This window comes from Sinohyriopsis cumingii, unplaced genomic scaffold (assembly GCF_028554795.1).
Source record: "Sinohyriopsis cumingii isolate HCF-2022 unplaced genomic scaffold, ASM2855479v2 utg004127l, whole genome shotgun sequence".
Classification (NCBI taxonomy): domain Eukaryota; kingdom Metazoa; phylum Mollusca; class Bivalvia; order Unionida; family Unionidae; genus Sinohyriopsis; species Sinohyriopsis cumingii.
In genome coordinates, this window is record NW_028316678.1 from 27,743 (window position 1) to 46,126 (window position 18,384).

The 18,384-nt window shown below is 38.1% G+C and overlaps 5 non-coding genes and 1 pseudogene across 5 annotated transcripts; all 6 read right to left on the reverse strand.

Annotated features, from left to right (window-relative positions):
• Positions 1 to 308: 308 nt before the first annotated feature.
• LOC149769275 (U2 spliceosomal RNA) lies at positions 309 to 501 on the reverse strand. Its single transcript, XR_016419276.1, has one exon. It is a non-coding gene; the product is annotated as a U2 spliceosomal RNA (small nuclear RNA).
• A 1,317-nt stretch (positions 502 to 1,818) lies between these two features.
• On the reverse strand, positions 1,819 to 2,011 carry LOC149769276 (U2 spliceosomal RNA). The gene has a single exon (XR_016419277.1). It is a non-coding gene; the product is annotated as a U2 spliceosomal RNA (small nuclear RNA).
• A 1,314-nt stretch (positions 2,012 to 3,325) lies between these two features.
• On the reverse strand, positions 3,326 to 3,524 carry LOC149769277 (U2 spliceosomal RNA). Its single transcript, XR_016419303.1, has one exon. It is a non-coding gene; the product is annotated as a U2 spliceosomal RNA (small nuclear RNA).
• Positions 3,525 to 10,071: 6,547 nt separating this feature from the next.
• Positions 10,072 to 10,264, reverse strand: LOC149769278 (U2 spliceosomal RNA). The gene has a single exon (XR_016419278.1). It is a non-coding gene; the product is annotated as a U2 spliceosomal RNA (small nuclear RNA).
• Positions 10,265 to 11,582: 1,318 nt separating this feature from the next.
• LOC149769279 (U2 spliceosomal RNA) lies at positions 11,583 to 11,779 on the reverse strand. The gene has a single exon (XR_016419302.1). It is a non-coding gene; the product is annotated as a U2 spliceosomal RNA (small nuclear RNA).
• Positions 11,780 to 17,050: 5,271 nt separating this feature from the next.
• LOC149769280 (U2 spliceosomal RNA) lies at positions 17,051 to 17,158 on the reverse strand (annotated as a pseudogene).
• Between the last annotated feature and the right edge of the window lie 1,226 nt (positions 17,159 to 18,384).

The window sequence follows — 18,384 nt, forward strand, 5'->3', positions numbered from 1 at the left end:
AGATCAGACCATGAGAAATTGGCCTCCACATACGAGTTTAGGTTACAAGACATTAAGATATCATCTAGCCTTCAGCTGGTGTCAATTGGTCCTGAGTCCCTTCACAATAATAATAATAATAATGATAATAATAATAATAATAATAATAATATTATTATTATTATTGTTATTATTAAAATTACGATTAATAATGATAATAATAAACCCCTACAAATTACAAAAAGTAAATGCCTGAAAGTTTGGAATCTTAAATAGCAACTTAGGTGTAGATGGATTTATTATTGTTAGTTGTTTTCATTACTCCCCATGGGGAGTGGGCCAATCCCGGAGGTACTGCAATACCGGGCCAACCCGTGGCGAGAGCGGAGCAAGCCCCTGACATCTCACCCAGTTCCAAAAATCAGTTTAATATCGAAGTCCCCCAATGGGGGACGTATCAGATATTAAGCTGATAAGAACAGATACTACACTTTGATCTTAGCCAAAAGGCCGAGAAGCGATAAAGTATCGATCATTTTCAAAGTTTTATATATAACATTTTTTGAACAAGTCCTAAATTATCTTCTGATCATCCAACCGATATAATTATTTAGGCCCACCAGTTCCTATCGTCCTGGCCATATTCTCAACAATGACACTGCTATCATCGTTCCAATAGTGCTCCCCTCATCATGGTATGGTACTCCTACGGAGGATGTCATTTCTAGGACATTTTGATGTTACTCTAATGTAAAACGTGAGTACTGTAGTGCAACGTCGGCTTCGGAAATTGGCCCTCTTCCAACTGTTCAGCTTAATCATTGAGACGTAGTTTAGCGTCATGACGTCATCACAGTTCACGATCGATGGACCCAAGCGGGTGTTGTTAGAGAGAAGAAGAAAGACGTAACTTGACAGTGCTATCAAGTAAGGTAGACCTTCTACGCACATTAGAAAATACATCAGAGAAAGGCCGCAATACAAGGCAATTGGGAGTCCCGATTTTCCTTACTCAACAAATCGGCGTTTGCAGGTTCGCACATTTTGTCCGGATTAAACACGACCTGATTGTTGTTGTATAGCAGACCTCACCTAACTTGACCAACGACTGATTAACTAATGCCCTCAAACATTTAAATCCAATGGCCAAAAAAAAAAAAAAAAAAAAAAAAAAAAAAACAAGTCCAATTTTCACCCATCTGCTCATGCGCGGGCCATGGTAGCCAGTCGTAAGCATCCTCTCTGACTCCTATCAAGGCCACTGTCGATGAAAAATCCACCTGAATCAAAGCGCTTGTATTCCATTGGAAATGACATGAAAACATCGCCCCTTTTAAGTGAATATTGCAAGGAACACAGCTGAATGAGCTAGCTAGCGATGCATTGGAAGAAATTGCCGGAGTTAGGAAGGGACAGTGTCGTCCGTGTACTTACGGTGTTCATTTGTTGAACTAGAAATCGTCGAGTGTAGCATAGTCACAAGTGAATTGTCAGTCCTCCGTTCTAAATTAGTGGCATCTGAAATGGAGAAAGATCAGACCATGAGAAATTGGCCTCCACATACGAGTTTAGGTTACAAGACATTAAGATATCATCTAGCCTTCAGCTGGTGTCAATTGGTCCTGAGTCCCTTCACAATAATAATAATAATAATGATAATAATAATAATAATAATAATAATATTATTATTATTATTGTTATTATTAAAATTACGATTAATAATGATAATAATAAACCCCTACAAATTACAAAAAGTAAATGCCTGAAAGTTTGGAATCTTAAATAGCAACTTAGGTGTAGATGGATTTATTATTGTTAGTTGTTTTCATTACTCCCCATGGGGAGTGGGCCAATCCCGGAGGTACTGCAATACCGGGCCAACCCGTGGCGAGAGCGGAGCAAGCCCCTGACATCTCACCCAGTTCCAAAAATCAGTTTAATATCGAAGTCCCCCAATGGGGGACGTATCAGATATTAAGCTGATAAGAACAGATACTACACTTTGATCTTAGCCAAAAGGCCGAGAAGCGATAAAGTATCGATCATTTTCAAAGTTTTATATATAACATTTTTTGAACAAGTCCTAAATTATCTTCTGATCATCCAACCGATATAATTATTTAGGCCCACCAGTTCCTATCGTCCTGGCCATATTCTCAACAATGACACTGCTATCATCGTTCCAATAGTGCTCCCCTCATCATGGTATGGTACTCCTACGGAGGATGTCATTTCTAGGACATTTTGATGTTACTCTAATGTAAAACGTGAGTACTGTAGTGCAACGTCGGCTTCGGAAATTGGCCCTCTTCCAACTGTTCAGCTTAATCATTGAGACGTAGTTTAGCGTCATGACGTCATCACAGTTCACGATCGATGGACCCAAGCGGGTGTTGTTAGAGAGAAGAAGAAAGACGTAACTTGACAGTGCTATCAAGTAAGGTAGACCTTCTACGCACATTAGAAAATACATCAGAGAAAGGCCGCAATACAAGGCAATTGGGAGTCCCGATTTTCCTTACTCAACAAATCGGCGTTTGCAGGTTCGCACATTTTGTCCGGATTAAACACGACCTGATTGTTGTTGTATAGCAGACCTCACCTAACTTGACCAACGACTGATTAACTAATGCCCTCAAACATTTAAATCCAATGGCCAAAAAAAAAAAAAAAAAAAAAAAAAAAAAAACAAGTCCAATTTTCACCCCTCTGCTCATGCGCGGGCCATGGTAGCCAGTCGTAAGCATCCTCTCTGACTCCTATCAAGGCCACTGTCGATGAAAAATCCACCTGAATCAAAGCGCTTGTATTCCATTGGAAATGACATGAAAACATCGCCCCTTTTAAGTGAATATTGCAAGGAACACAGCTGAATGAGCTAGCTAGCGATGCATTGGAAGAAATTGCCGGAGTTAGGAAGGGACAGTGTCGTCCGTGTACTTACGGTGTTCATTTGTTGAACTAGAAATCGTCGAGTGTAGCATAGTCACAAGTGAATTGTCAGTCCTCCGTTCTAAATTAGTGGCATCTGAAATGGAGAAAGATCAGACCATGAGAAATTGGCCTCCACATACGAGTTTAGGTTACAAGACATTAAGATATCATCTAGCCTTCAGCTGGTGTCAATTGGTCCTGAGTCCCTTCACAATAATAATAATAATAATGATAATAATAATAATAATAATAATATTATTATTATTATTGTTATTATTAAAATTACGATTAATAATGATAATAATAAACCCCTACAAATTACAAAAAGTAAATGCCTGAAAGTTTGGAATCTTAAATAGCAACTTAGGTGTAGATGGATTTATTATTGTTAGTTGTTTTCATTACTCCCCATGGGGAGTGGGCCAATCCCGGAGGTACTGCAATACCGGGCCAACCCGTGGCGAGAGCGGAGCAAGCCCCTGACATCTCACCCAGTTCCAAAAATCAGTTTAATATCGAAGTCCCCCAATGGGGGACGTATCAGATATTAAGCTGATAAGAACAGATACTTTTTTTTTAATTTTCATAATTGTTTATTGATACAAATAGATGATAACAAAATACAAATAATTACATGTATCAGCTTACACTATAAATAAATAAAAAGTAAGCGTTGGACTAACACTTACTCCTGCACACGTACATACACCCAGACACACTTTCCTTCGCATTCATATACATGTAAAAACACAATAGGATGGTACATATGGAAAAAAAAAAAAATTACAATGTAGATATTTGAAGTGATGTAGATCCGTACGAATGAACAATTATATGTGTTACAAGTATGACACAAACATAATTATACATACTCGAAATATAGGAATTATAAATAATTAAGGTACAGACAAATTTACACATGTAAGGGATCGTGTGACATGGGATTTAGTGGTTTATTATCGTCACAGACTTAAATCAATAACTAATTCAAAGTTGTATAGCGAACAGAAAAGGCCTGCCAGACACCATCTGTCAAGAAATTCTACGACATGATATCTATGAAAATCGGCTCGTATTCTACACTTTAGTCGGTTAAGGAAGAAGTTGAGAAGGGTGTTGGATGTGACAGTTTCCTTATAAAAATAGGCACGAACACGTTTGCACCAGATGACATATTTGTATTCAGCTGATAAGAGGAGGCAAAGGTTTTCGAATTCTGGCTCTGGGAACGAAGCTTCTTTAGGGAGAACACCGAATTTTAAGAATGAGTAGAAGGTGTTGAATGAATTTCGTGACAGTTGTTTGATCCATTTAATTACAAGGCGTTGTAGCGGGTATACCAACTCACATTCAAAAAATAAGTGATCTGTTGTTTCGATGTCGCCGCAAAACGTGCACAGTTTGGACTTGGAAATATTCTTGAGGAACATGTTGTAATTTACTGGTAAAATGTCGTGAATGGTTTTAAAACACACATCTCTGGTGATTGGGTCGAGGAATTTATTGTGTAAATTTTTCCATACCATAGTGAAATCGATAGTGTAAAGTTTGTGGATTTTTGGTTCTAGAACGAAATTTTTCAGGTTTAATTGATAAAAGGTTTTGGTGGGGGCAGTACCAAAAGCAAAACTGGGGTTCTTTTCTGTGAAATCTTTAAGGATATTTAAACAATTTTTGTAAAATTGGGGAACGTATAGAGTGTGTGTGTATCTATTTAAACTTAATTTGGGGTTATACGCCCTTAATTGTAATCCGATCCAATATCTTGGGAAAAACTTCCACTTGGCGTTGTAGTTGTCATCAAGTAATTTTTGCATGTGCTGTAGTCTTAGTGCTCTTAATTTACATTCGATATTTGTGATGTTTAAACCACCCTTTTTAAAAGGATTATAACAGACAGCACGGGCCAGGGGTTCGAAAGTAGAGTCCCATAAATAAGTGAATATATTTCTATTCATGAGTGTAATGTAATGTTTGGACAAATCTATAACAGTGGCAGTGTACCAAATTTTACTGCAAGAGAGAAGATTGACAATATTAGACTTTGAAATAAGGGATAATTTTCGGCTTTTATAAAGGTGCAAGGTATTTTGGAGGTGAGCTGAGCTGGTATGCCAGTAATCGTCATGTGTTAAATTGTGTCCAAAAAGAAAACCAACTATCTTTTGTTTGTAAATCCAGGATATACCGAAAGGGTGATCACTGCGAGATTTCCATTTTCCTAAAAACATCCCATTTGACTTACTAAAGTTTATTTTGGCGCCGGAGGCTTTTGAATATGTTTCTGCCCAGAAGAGATACTTCTCAATGGATTTGTCGGTGCAACAAAATCCTGTGCTGTCATCTGCGTAAAGGGAGATTTTGCAGGTCTCCGTAGTACCAGGTATATTTATTCCAATAATTTCAGCATCCGACCTTATTTTGACTGCAAAAGGTTCATAAGTTAGCACATATAGAAGGGGGGAGAGACTACAGCCTTGTCTAACCCCTCGTAAAATAGAGAAAGGTTCTGAAATGTGATTGTTAACGATGACGGAGGAGGATATGTCAGTGTAAAATATAGAAATCCATTTGATAAAATCAGCGTGAAATCCAAAAGTTTCTAAGGTTTTCATCATAAAAGAGTAGTTCACTCTGTCAAAGGCTTTCTCTTGGTCTAGGCAAATAAAGGCACATTGTAGTTGTTTTTGGTCTATATAATCATAGATATTTCGGATTAGATGGCCGTTGTCAAATATAGAGCGACCTTTGATTCCGCAGGTTTGGTCCAAATGAATAATTGTTGACATTACTTTACTGAGGCGATTGCTGATAATCTTGGAAAGGATTTTATAGTCTACGTTAAGTAGTGAGATAGGTCTCCAGTTTTTCATATTGGTCGGATTTTGAGGGTCTTTACAAAGAAGAGTGATATACGAGAGCTTTTGAGAATCTGTTAAGGTACTGGCATCAAATATCATGTTATAAAGTTTGGTAAGTTTTTCGCCAAGAATGTCAAAAAAGGTGACATAAAACTCTTTTGACAGACCGTCTGGTCCGGGAGATTTATCATTCTTCATGCCATTAATAGATAGCCATATTTCGTCTTTAGTGATGGGTCCTACAAGGAATTCATTTTCAGCTTCAGTTATGTGTGGTAGATCACGAAGAAATTCTTCAAACAGGGTTTCATCGATTGGTTCGTTGATAAATAAATCAGAATAGAACTGTTGAAAACATGATAGAATGTCTGAACTAGACTTATAAGAAATATTGTTGTGTTGAATCTCGTTAATACATTTTTTCTCACCTCGTTTATTTTCAGTTTGATAAAAGAATTTACTAGGTTTTTCATTATTGTCGAGTATTTTGGCTTTGCTTCGAATAATAGAGCCTTGGTAATATTCATTATGGATTTCTTTCATTTTCATAGACAGTTCAAGTAATTCGTTGAGACAGTCAGGGTTACTGTTCGTATTATATTTATTTCTCAGACAGTAATACGTTTTCTTCAATCGTTTTAACTCTGAATACTTGAGTTTTGAATAGTCTTTGGAATAACGAATAAGTTCATCTTTAATTTTTGTTTTCAGTTCATCCCAAAATGTTAAAGTAAAGGTATGAAACCTGAACTCTCTTTCACACAATCCAGTGATGAGAGTTCGTAAGGCGGTGTGCCTTAGGAGTGAATTGTTACATTTCCAGTAACCTTTTCCGAAGTTGATAGAAGAATTGCAAGACAGGGATAGAAAAACCGCGTCATGGTCGGATTGGGAAAATGGAACAATTTGTGCGTCTAAGATATAATCTTTGATTCTGTTTGAAACATAAAACCGATCAATCCTACTGGCTAAGGTAGCAAGGGATGGGTCTTTAGAGAATTTATACCATGTATATGTTTTATGAGACGGATGGAGGTGGCGAAAAGCATCAGTTAGGTGGAATTCAGAAATGATGGTTTTCAGATTCCGAATTGCAAGGTCGTTATATTCGTCTAAACTTCCTATTCTATCTAATTTGGAATTTGTGACACAGTTGAAATCTCCAGCTAATATAAGGTTATGTTGCCCGGCTAAAAAGGGGTACAGTGTATTAAAGAAATCGTTTTTCGTAGAGTCGGAATTCGGGGCATATATATTAATAATACGATATGGAGTAGTATTAAATATTAGATCAAGGCAAATGAATCGACCCTCAAAGTCTGTGTCAAATTTCGAAAAGTCAATTTGAATGTTAAAATTTAGTAAAACTACTCCGCATGATCTATTTGTGCCAAAACTCCAAATGGCATTGTGGCATCTTAATTTAGTTTGAATATCTTTGGCTGAGGATTGGTTATCAATGTGAGTTTCTTGCAGGATTAGAATATCGATATGGTACAATTTTATTAAAAGATCAATTTCATGTAATTTGCTACAAGTATTTAGACGGAGCCCATTGCAATTAAGACTGATAATATTAATGTTCTGAGCCATTGTGTTGTATAATAATATTGGTGCGTACAGGGTTAAGTATGATGAGGGCTTCTACAGGTGAGAATATGGCGACCATGATATACATATTAGAAATATTCCTAATGTGGGTGGAAATGAGGAGTAGGGTGTGGTTGATAAGGAAAATGTAGAAATCGAAAAGGAAAGAGAGAAAATAACATGGAGGTATAACAATGAATGAAAATGAAAGATCGATTGATAGGGAGTAGTGATGGGGAAAATGTAGTGAGACCATACCGTGAAGCACATGAATCCGAATTACATAATTCCAAAGCATTTGCGAAATAAGAAAAAACAAACTTGAGTGAAAGGTTAACAGGCCGTAGCCTGAATATGAGAGTCCACAGTTCAAAATCATAGTCCATAAGGCAGTCTTGGTCTTGTACTGATCCATGGGGGCGCATTCAAAGTCCTTGTACAGTCCTAGGTCGGTTAAGCGTTGACGGTGTGTTCAATGGGGGTGTTAGGAAAACATTTCACTCTCTTCACTCTGGTTTGATTGTGTTCTCGCTTTTTTATTCGTTACGACCGTCCACTTATATTCTTCGAGGTCAAACAGTTCTCGTTTGTCATTAGTTGATGTAGGTGGGTTTTCTTCAATTGGAGTCTCCATTTCTTCAGGTGGTGTTGTCGATGGAGGCGCTACTGAAGGGGTAGGAATGGTAGGGGGTGTTGAAGTTGATGTACTGGTGGTAGCAGGTGTTGTCGATGTTGTCGATGGAGGTGCTGGTGTCGGTGTGTTACCTGTTGCAGCGGGTGTTGTGGTTTTGGATGCTTGCGGTTTATTGGTGTTTAAGGAGGCTGCAGTAGCGTACGATGGTCCCTTTTGGGGACAATCTTTTCTCAAGTGGCCACATTGTCGGCATTTCAGGCATAGGGGGGGACGGCCCTTCATGGTAATAAGCATGCCTATGGTGCCTAGTGAAATGATGTGCGGTATATGTTTGATGTCGATTTCTGTGGTTTCCAATTTCACCAATCGGGTTCCATTCTCCACTAGACATTCCTTGGCGAGTAAGGTGTTTTCTCTCTCTATATCTAAAATTGTTCCAAATTCTTTCAAAACGTCATGGATTATATTGTCAGATATATATAATGGCAGCCAGTGGATACGTAACTCGACAATTTGGCGTGCGATATACCGGATACCGTCGCCTTTACAATTTCTAGCTTTTTCCTTGCTGGTGAGAACTATGCACCATGGAGCATTCTCCCCCTCTCTATACATTCCTTTGATGTCGTTGTGATTGATACCAGCTGCTTCAAGTTTCTTCATGGCGTCTTCTCTTTGAAGTCGGCCGTCGACCCTAACGGTTCGAAAGAAGATGTCTGGCTCTACACTTTGATCTTAGCCAAAAGGCCGAGAAGCGATAAAGTATCGATCATTTTCAAAGTTTTATATATAACATTTTTTGAACAAGTCCTAAATTATCTTCTGATCATCCAACCGATATAATTATTTAGGCCCACCAGTTCCTATCGTCCTGGCCATATTCTCAACAATGACACTGCTATCATCGTTCCAATAGTGCTCCCCTCATCATGGTATGGTACTCCTACGGAGGATGTCATTTCTAGGACATTTTGATGTTACTCTAACGTAAAACGTGAGTACTGTAGTGCAACGTCGGCTTCGGAAATTGGCCCTCTTCCAACTGTTCAGCTTAATCATTGAGACGTAGTTTAGCGTCATGACGTCATCACAGTTCACGATCGATGGACCCAAGCGGGTGTTGTTAGAGAGAAGAAGAAAGACGTAACTTGACAGTGCTATCAAGTAAGGTAGACCTTCTACGCACATTAGAAAATACATCAGAGAAAGGCCGCAATACAAGGCAATTGGGAGTCCCGATTTTCCTTACTCAACAAATCGGCGTTTGCAGGTTCGCACATTTTGTCCGGATTAAACACGACCTGATTGTTGTTGTATAGCAGACCTCACCTAACTTGACCAACGACTGATTAACTAATGCCCTCAAACATTTAAATCCAATGGCCAAAAAAAAAAAAAAAAAAAAAAAAAAAACAAGTCCAATTTTCACCCCTCTGCTCATGCGCGGGCCATGGTAGCCAGTCGTAAGCATCCTCTCTGACTCCTATCAAGGCCACTGTCGATGAAAAATCCACCTGAATCAAAGCGCTTGTATTCCATTGGAAATGACATGAAAACATCGCCCCTTTTAAGTGAATATTGCAAGGAACACAGCTGAATGAGCTAGCTAGCGATGCATTGGAAGAAATTGCCGGAGTTAGGAAGGGACAGTGTCGTCCGTGTACTTACGGTGTTCATTTGTTGAACTAGAAATCGTCGAGTGTAGCATAGTCACAAGTGAATTGTCAGTCCTCCGTTCTAAATTAGTGGCATCTGAAATGGAGAAAGATCAGACCATGAGAAATTGGCCTCCACATACGAGTTTAGGTTACAAGACATTAAGATATCATCTAGCCTTCAGCTGGTGTCAATTGGTCCTGAGTCCCTTCACAATAATAATAATAATAATGATAATAATAATAATAATAATAATAATATTATTATTATTATTGTTATTATTAAAATTACGATTAATAATGATAATAATAAACCCCTACAAATTACAAAAAGTAAATGCCTGAAAGTTTGGAATCTTAAATAGCAACTTAGGTGTAGATGGATTTATTATTGTTAGTTGTTTTCATTACTCCCCATGGGGAGTGGGCCAATCCCGGAGGTACTGCAATACCGGGCCAACCCGTGGCGAGAGCGGAGCAAGCCCCTGACATCTCACCCAGTTCCAAAAATCAGTTTAATATCGAAGTCCCCCAATGGGGGACGTATCAGATATTAAGCTGATAAGAACAGATACTACACTTTGATCTTAGCCAAAAGGCCGAGAAGCGATAAAGTATCGATCATTTTCAAAGTTTTATATATAACATTTTTTGAACAAGTCCTAAATTATCTTCTGATCATCCAACCGATATAATTATTTAGGCCCACCAGTTCCTATCGTCCTGGCCATATTCTCAACAACGACACTGCTATCATCGTTCCAATAGTGCTCCCCTCATCATGGTATGGTACTCCTACGGAGGATGTCATTTCTAGGACATTTTGATGTTACTCTAATGTAAAACGTGAGTACTGTAGTGCAACGTCGGCTTCGGAAATTGGCCCTCTTCCAACTGTTCAGCTTAATCATTGAGACGTAGTTTAGCGTCATGACGTCATCACAGTTCACGATCGATGGACCCAAGCGGGTGTTGTTAGAGAGAAGAAGAAAGACGTAACTTGACAGTGCTATCAAGTAAGGTAGACCTTCTACGCACATTAGAAAATACATCAGAGAAAGGCCGCAATACAAGGCAATTGGGAGTCCCGATTTTCCTTACTCAACAAATCGGCGTTTGCAGGTTCGCACATTTTGTCCGGATTAAACACGACCTGATTGTTGTTGTATAGCAGACCTCACCTAACTTGACCAACGACTGATTAACTAATGCCCTCAAACATTTAAATCCAATGGCCAAAAAAAAAAAAAAAAAAAAAAAAAAAAAAAACAAGTCCAATTTTCACCCCTCTGCTCATGCGCGGGCCATGGTAGCCAGTCGTAAGCATCCTCTCTGACTCCTATCAAGGCCACTGTCGATGAAAAATCCACCTGAATCAAAGCGCTTGTATTCCATTGGAAATGACATGAAAACATCGCCCCTTTTAAGTGAATATTGCAAGGAACACAGCTGAATGAGCTAGCTAGCGATGCATTGGAAGAAATTGCCGGAGTTAGGAAGGGACAGTGTCGTCCGTGTACTTACGGTGTTCATTTGTTGAACTAGAAATCGTCGAGTGTAGCATAGTCACAAGTGAATTGTCAGTCCTCCGTTCTAAATTAGTGGCATCTGAAATGGAGAAAGATCAGACCATGAGAAATTGGCCTCCACATACGAGTTTAGGTTACAAGACATTAAGATATCATCTAGCCTTCAGCTGGTGTCAATTGGTCCTGAGTCCCTTCACAATAATAATAATAATAATGATAATAATAATAATAATAATAATAATATTATTATTGTTATTGTTATTATTAAAATTACGATTAATAATGATAATAATAAACCCCTACAAATTACAAAAAGTAAATGCCTGAAAGTTTGGAATCTTAAATAGCAACTTAGGTGTAGATGGATTTATTATTGTTAGTTGTTTTCATTACTCCCCATGGGGAGTGGGCCAATCCCGGAGGTACTGCAATACCGGGCCAACCCGTGGCGAGAGCGGAGCAAGCCCCTGACATCTCACCCAGTTCCAAAAATCAGTTTAATATCGAAGTCCCCCAATGGGGGACGTATCAGATATTAAGCTGATAAGAACAGATACTTTTTTTAATTTTCATAATTGTTTATTGATACAAATAGATGATAACAAAATACAAATAATTACATGTATCAGCTTACACTATAAATAAATAAAAAGTAAGCGTTGGACTAACACTTACTCCTGCACACGTACATACACCCAGACACACTTTCCTTCGCATTCATATACATGTAAAAACACAATAGGATGGTACATATGGAAAAAAAAAAAAAAAAAAAAAAAAAAAAAAAAAAAATTACAATGTAGATATTTGAAGTGATGTAGATCCGTACGAATGAACAATTATATGTGTTACAAGTATGACACAAACATAATTATACATACTCGAAATATAGGAATTATAAATAATTAAGGTACAGACAAATTTACACATGTAAGGGATCGTGTGACATGGGATTTAGTGGTTTATTATCGTCACAGACTTAAATCAATAACTAATTCAAAGTTGTATAGCGAACAGAAAAGGCCTGCCAGACACCATCTGTCAAGAAATTCTACGACATGATATCTATGAAAATCGGCTCGTATTCTACACTTTAGTCGGTTAAGGAAGAAGTTGAGAAGGGTGTTGGATGTGACAGTTTCCTTATAAAAATAGGCACGAACACGTTTGCACCAGATGACATATTTGTATTCAGCTGATAAGAGGAGGCAAAGGTTTTCGAATTCTGGCTCTGGGAACGAAGCTTCTTTAGGGAGAACACCGAATTTTAAGAATGAGTAGAAGGTGTTGAATGAATTTCGTGACAGTTGTTTGATCCATTTAATTACAAGGCGTTGTAGCGGGTATACCAACTCACATTCAAAAAATAAGTGATCTGTTGTTTCGATGTCGCCGCAAAACGTGCACAGTTTGGACTTGGAAATATTCTTGAGGAACATGTTGTAATTTACTGGTAAAATGTCGTGAATGGTTTTAAAACACACATCTCTGGTGATTGGGTCGAGGAATTTATTGTGTAAATTTTTCCATACCATAGTGAAATCGATAGTGTAAAGTTTGTGGATTTTTGGTTCTAGAACGAAATTTTTCAGGTTTAATTGATAAAAGGTTTTGGTGGGGGCAGTACCAAAAGCAAAACTGGGGTTCTTTTCTGTGAAATCTTTAAGGATATTTAAACAATTTTTGTAAAATTGGGGAACGTATAGAGTGTGTGTGTATCTATTTAAACTTAATTTGGGGTTATACGCCCTTAATTGTAATCCGATCCAATATCTTGGGAAAAACTTCCACTTGGCGTTGTAGTTGTCATCAAGTAATTTTTGCATGTGCTGTAGTCTTAGTGCTCTTAATTTACATTCGATATTTGTGATGTTTAAACCACCCTTTTTAAAAGGATTATAACAGACAGCACGGGCCAGGGGTTCGAAAGTAGAGTCCCATAAATAAGTGAATATATTTCTATTCATGAGTGTAATGTAATGTTTGGACAAATCTATAACAGTGGCAGTGTACCAAATTTTACTGCAAGAGAGAAGATTGACAATATTAGACTTTGAAATAAGGGATAATTTTCGGCTTTTATAAAGGTGCAAGGTATTTTGGAGGTGAGCTGAGCTGGTATGCCAGTAATCGTCATGTGTTAAATTGTGTCCAAAAAGAAAACCAACTATTTTTTGTTTGTAAATCCAGGATATACCGAAAGGGTGATCACTGCGAGATTTCCATTTTCCTAAAAACATCCCATTTGACTTACTAAAGTTTATTTTGGCGCCGGAGGCTTTTGAATATGTTTCTGCCCAGAAGAGATACTTCTCAATGGATTTGTCGGTGCAACAAAATCCTGTGCTGTCATCTGCGTAAAGGGAGATTTTGCAGGTCTCCGTAGTACCAGGTATATTTATTCCAATAATTTCAGCATCCGACCTTATTTTGACTGCAAAAGGTTCATAAGTTAGCACATATAGAAGGGGGGGGGAGACTACAGCCTTGTCTAACCCCTCGTAAAATAGAGAAAGGTTCTGAAATGTGATTGTTAACGATGACGGAGGAGGATATGTCAGTGTAAAATATAGAAATCCATTTGATAAAATCAGCGTGAAATCCAAAAGTTTCTAAGGTTTTCATCATAAAAGAGTAGTTCACTCTGTCAAAGGCTTTCTCTTGGTCTAGGCAAATAAAGGCACATTGTAGTTGTTTTTGGTCTATATAATCATAGATATTTCGGATTAGATGGCCGTTGTCAAATATAGAGCGACCTTTGATTCCGCAGGTTTGGTCCAAATGAATAATTGTTGACATTACTTTACTGAGGCGATTGCTGATAATCTTGGAAAGGATTTTATAGTCTACGTTAAGTAGTGAGATAGGTCTCCAGTTTTTCATATTGGTCGGATTTTGAGGGTCTTTACAAAGAAGAGTGATATACGAGAGCTTTTGAGAATCTGTTAAGGTACTGGCATCAAATATCATGTTATAAAGTTTGGTAAGTTTTTCGCCAAGAATGTCAAAAAAGGTGACATAAAACTTTTTTGACAGACCGTCTGGTCCGGGAGATTTATCATTCTTCATGCCATTAATAGATAGCCATATTTCGTCTTTAGTGATGGGTCCTACAAGGAATTCATTTTCAGCTTCAGTTATGTGTGGTAGATCACGAAGAAATTCTTCAAACAGAGTTTCATCGATTGGTTCGTTGGTAAATAAATCAGAATAGAACTGTTGAAAACATGATAGAATGTCTGAACTAGACTTATAAGAAATATTGTTGTGTTGAATCTCGTTAATACATTTTTTCTCACCTCGTTTATTTTCAGTTTGATAAAAGAATTTACTAGGTTTTTCATTATTGTCGAGTATTTTGGCTTTGCTTCGAATAATAGAGCCTTGGTAATATTCATTATGGATTTCTTTCATTTTCATAGACAGTTCAAGTAATTCGTTGAGACAGTCAGGGTTACTGTTCGTATTATATTTATTTCTCAGACAGTAATACGTTTTCTTCAATCGTTTTAACTCTGAATACTTGAGTTTTGAATAGTCTTTGGAATAACGAATAAGTTCATCTTTAATTTTTGTTTTCAGTTCATCCCAAAATGTTAAAGTAAAGGTATGAAACCTGAACTCTCTTTCACACAATCCAGTGATGAGAGTTCGTAAGGCGGTGTGCCTTAGGAGTGAATTGTTACATTTCCAGTAACCTTTTCCGAAGTTGATAGAAGAATTGCAAGACAGGGATAGAAAAACCGCGTCATGGTCGGATTGGGAAAATGGAACAATTTGTGCGTCTAAGATATAATCTTTGATTCTGTTTGAAACATAAAACCGATCAATCCTACTGGCTAAGGTAGCAAGGGATGGGTCTTTAGAGAATTTATACCATGTATATGTTTTATGAGACGGATGGAGGTGGCGAAAAGCATCAGTTAGGTGGAATTCAGAAATGATGGTTTTCAGATTCCGAATTGCAAGGTCGTTATATTCGTCTAAACTTCCTATTCTATCTAATTTGGAATTTGTGACACAGTTGAAATCTCCAGCTAATATAAGGTTATGTTGCCCGGCTAAAAAGGGGTACAGTGTATTAAAGAAATCGTTTTTCGTAGAGTCGGAATTCGGGGCATATATATTAATAATACGATATGGAGTAGTATTAAATATTAGATCAAGGCAAATGAATCGACCCTCAAAGTCTGTGTCAAATTTCGAAAAGTCAATTTGAATGTTAAAATTTAGTAAAACTACTCCGCATGATCTATTTGTGCCAAAACTCCAAATGGCATTGTGGCATCTTAATTTAGTTTGAATATCTTTGGCTGAGGATTGGTTATCAATGTGAGTTTCTTGCAGGATTAGAATATCGATATGGTACAATTTTATTAAAAGATCAATTTCATGTAATTTGCTACAAGTATTTAGACGGAGCCCATTGCAATTAAGACTGATAATATTAATGTTCTGAGCCATTGTGTTGTATAATAATATTGGTGCGTACAGGGTTAAGTATGATGAGGGCTTCTACAGGTGAGAATATGGCGACCATGATATACATATTAGAAATATTCCTAATGTGGGTGGAAATGAGGAGTAGGGTGTGGTTGATAAGGAAAATGTAGAAATCGAAAAGGAAAGAGAGAAAATAACATGGAGGTATAACAATGAATGAAAATGAAAGATCGATTGATAGGGAGTAGTGATGGGGAAAATGTAGTGAGACCATACCGTGAAGCACATGAATCCGAATTACATAATTCCAAAGCATTTGCGAAATAAGAAAAAACAAACTTGAGTGAAAGGTTAACAGGCCGTAGCCTGAATATGAGAGTCCACAGTTCAAAATCATAGTCCATAAGGCAGTCTTGGTCTTGTACTGATCCATGGGGGCGCATTCAAAGTCCTTGTACAGTCCTAGGTCGGTTAAGCGTTGACGGTGTGTTCAATGGGGGTGTTAGGAAAACATTTCACTCTCTTCACTCTGGTTTGATTGTGTTCTCGCTTTTTTATTCGTTACGACCGTCCACTTATATTCTTCGAGGTCAAACAGTTCTCGTTTGTCATTAGTTGATGTAGGTGGGTTTTCTTCAATTGGAGTCTCCATTTCTTCAGGTGGTGTTGTCGATGGAGGCGCTACTGAAGGGGTAGGAATGGTAGGGGGTGTTGAAGTTGATGTACTGGTGGTAGCAGGTGTTGTCGATGTTGTCGATGGAGGTGCTGGTGTCGGTGTGTTACCTGTTGCAGCGGGTGTTGTGGTTTTGGATGCTTGCGGTTTATTGGTGTTTAAGGAGGCTGCAGTAGCGTACGATGGTCCCTTTTGGGGACAATCTTTTCTCAAGTGGCCACATTGTCGGCATTTCAGGCATAGGGGGGGACGGCCCTTCATGGTAATAAGCATGCCTATGGTGCCTAGTGAAATGATGTGCGGTATATGTTTGATGTCGATTTCTGTGGTTTCCAATTTCACCAATCGGGTTCCATTCTCCACTAGACATTCCTTGGCGAGTAAGGTGTTTTCTCTCTCTATATCTAAAATTGTTCCAAATTCTTTCAAAACGTCATGGATTATATTGTCAGATATATATAATGGCAGCCAGTGGATACGTAACTCGACAATTTGGCGTGCGATATACCGGATACCGTCGCCTTTACAATTTCTAGCTTTTTCCTTGCTGGTGAGAACTATGCACCATGGAGCATTCTCCCCCTCTCTATACATTCCTTTGATGTCGTTGTGATTGATACCAGCTGCTTCAAGCTTCTTCATGGCGTCTTCTCTTTGAAGTCGGCCGTCGACCCTAACGGTTCGAAAGAAGATGTCTGGCTCGATGTATTTTTCCAGGTTTACTTCCAAATGGCGATACATTTCGAAATCCAAAAGGATAATGCACAATTAAAATCCAAAAGAATAACACACAGTCGTGGTAGATCGCTGATAAGAACAGATACTACACTTTGATCTTAGCCAAAAGGCCGAGAAGCGATAAAGTATCGATCATTTTCAAAGTTTTATATATAACATTTTTTGAACAAGTCCTAAATTATCTTCTGATCATCCAACCGATATAATTATTTAGGCCCACCAGTTCCTATCGTCCTGGCCATATTCTCAACAACGACACTGCTATCATCGTTCCAATAGTGCTCCCCTCATCATGGTATGGTACTCCTACGGAGGATGTCATTTCTAGGACATTTTGATGTTACTCTAATGTAAAACGTGAGTACTGTAGTGCAACGTCGGCTTCGGAAATTGGCCCTCTTCCAACTGTTCAGCTTAATCATTGAGACGTAGTTTAGCGTCATGACGTCATCACAGTTCACGATCGATGGACCCAAGCGGGTGTTGTTAGAGAGAAGAAGAAAGACGTAACTTGACAGTGCTATCAAGTAAGGTAGACCTTCTACGCACATTAGAAAATACATCAGAGAAAGGCCGCAATACAAGGCAATTGGGAGTCCCGATTTTCCTTACTCAACAAATCGGCGTTTGCAGGTTCGCACATTTTGTCCGGATTAAACACGACCTGATTGTTGTTGTATAGCAGACCTCACCTAACTTGACCAACGACTGATTAACTAATGCCCTCAAACATTTAAATCCAATGGCCAAAAAAAAAAAAAAAAAAAAAAAAAAAAAAACAAGTCCAATTTTCACCCATCTGCTCATGCGCGGGCCATGGTAGCCAGTCGTAAGCATCCTCTCTGACTCCTATCAAGGCCACTGTCGATGAAAAATCCACCTGAATCAAAGCGCTTGTATTCCATTGGAAATGACATGAAAACATCGCCCCTTTTAAGTGAATATTGCAAGGAACACAGCTGAATGAGCTAGCTAGCGATGCATTGGAAGAAATTGCCGGAGTTAGGAAGGGACAGTGTCGTCCGTGTACTTACGGTGTTCATTTGTTGAACTAGAAATCGTCGAGTGTAGCATAGTCACAAGTGAATTGTCAGTCCTCCGTTCTAAATTAGTGGCATCTGAAATGGAGAAAGATCAGACCATGAGAAATTGGCCTCCACATACGAGTTTAGGTTACAAGACATTAAGATATCATCTAGCCTTCAGCTGGTGTCAATTGGTCCTGAGTCCCTTCACAATAATAATAATAATAATGATAATAATAATAATAATAATAATAATATTATTATTGTTATTGTTATTATTAAAATTACGATTAATAATGATAATAATAAACCCCTACAAATTA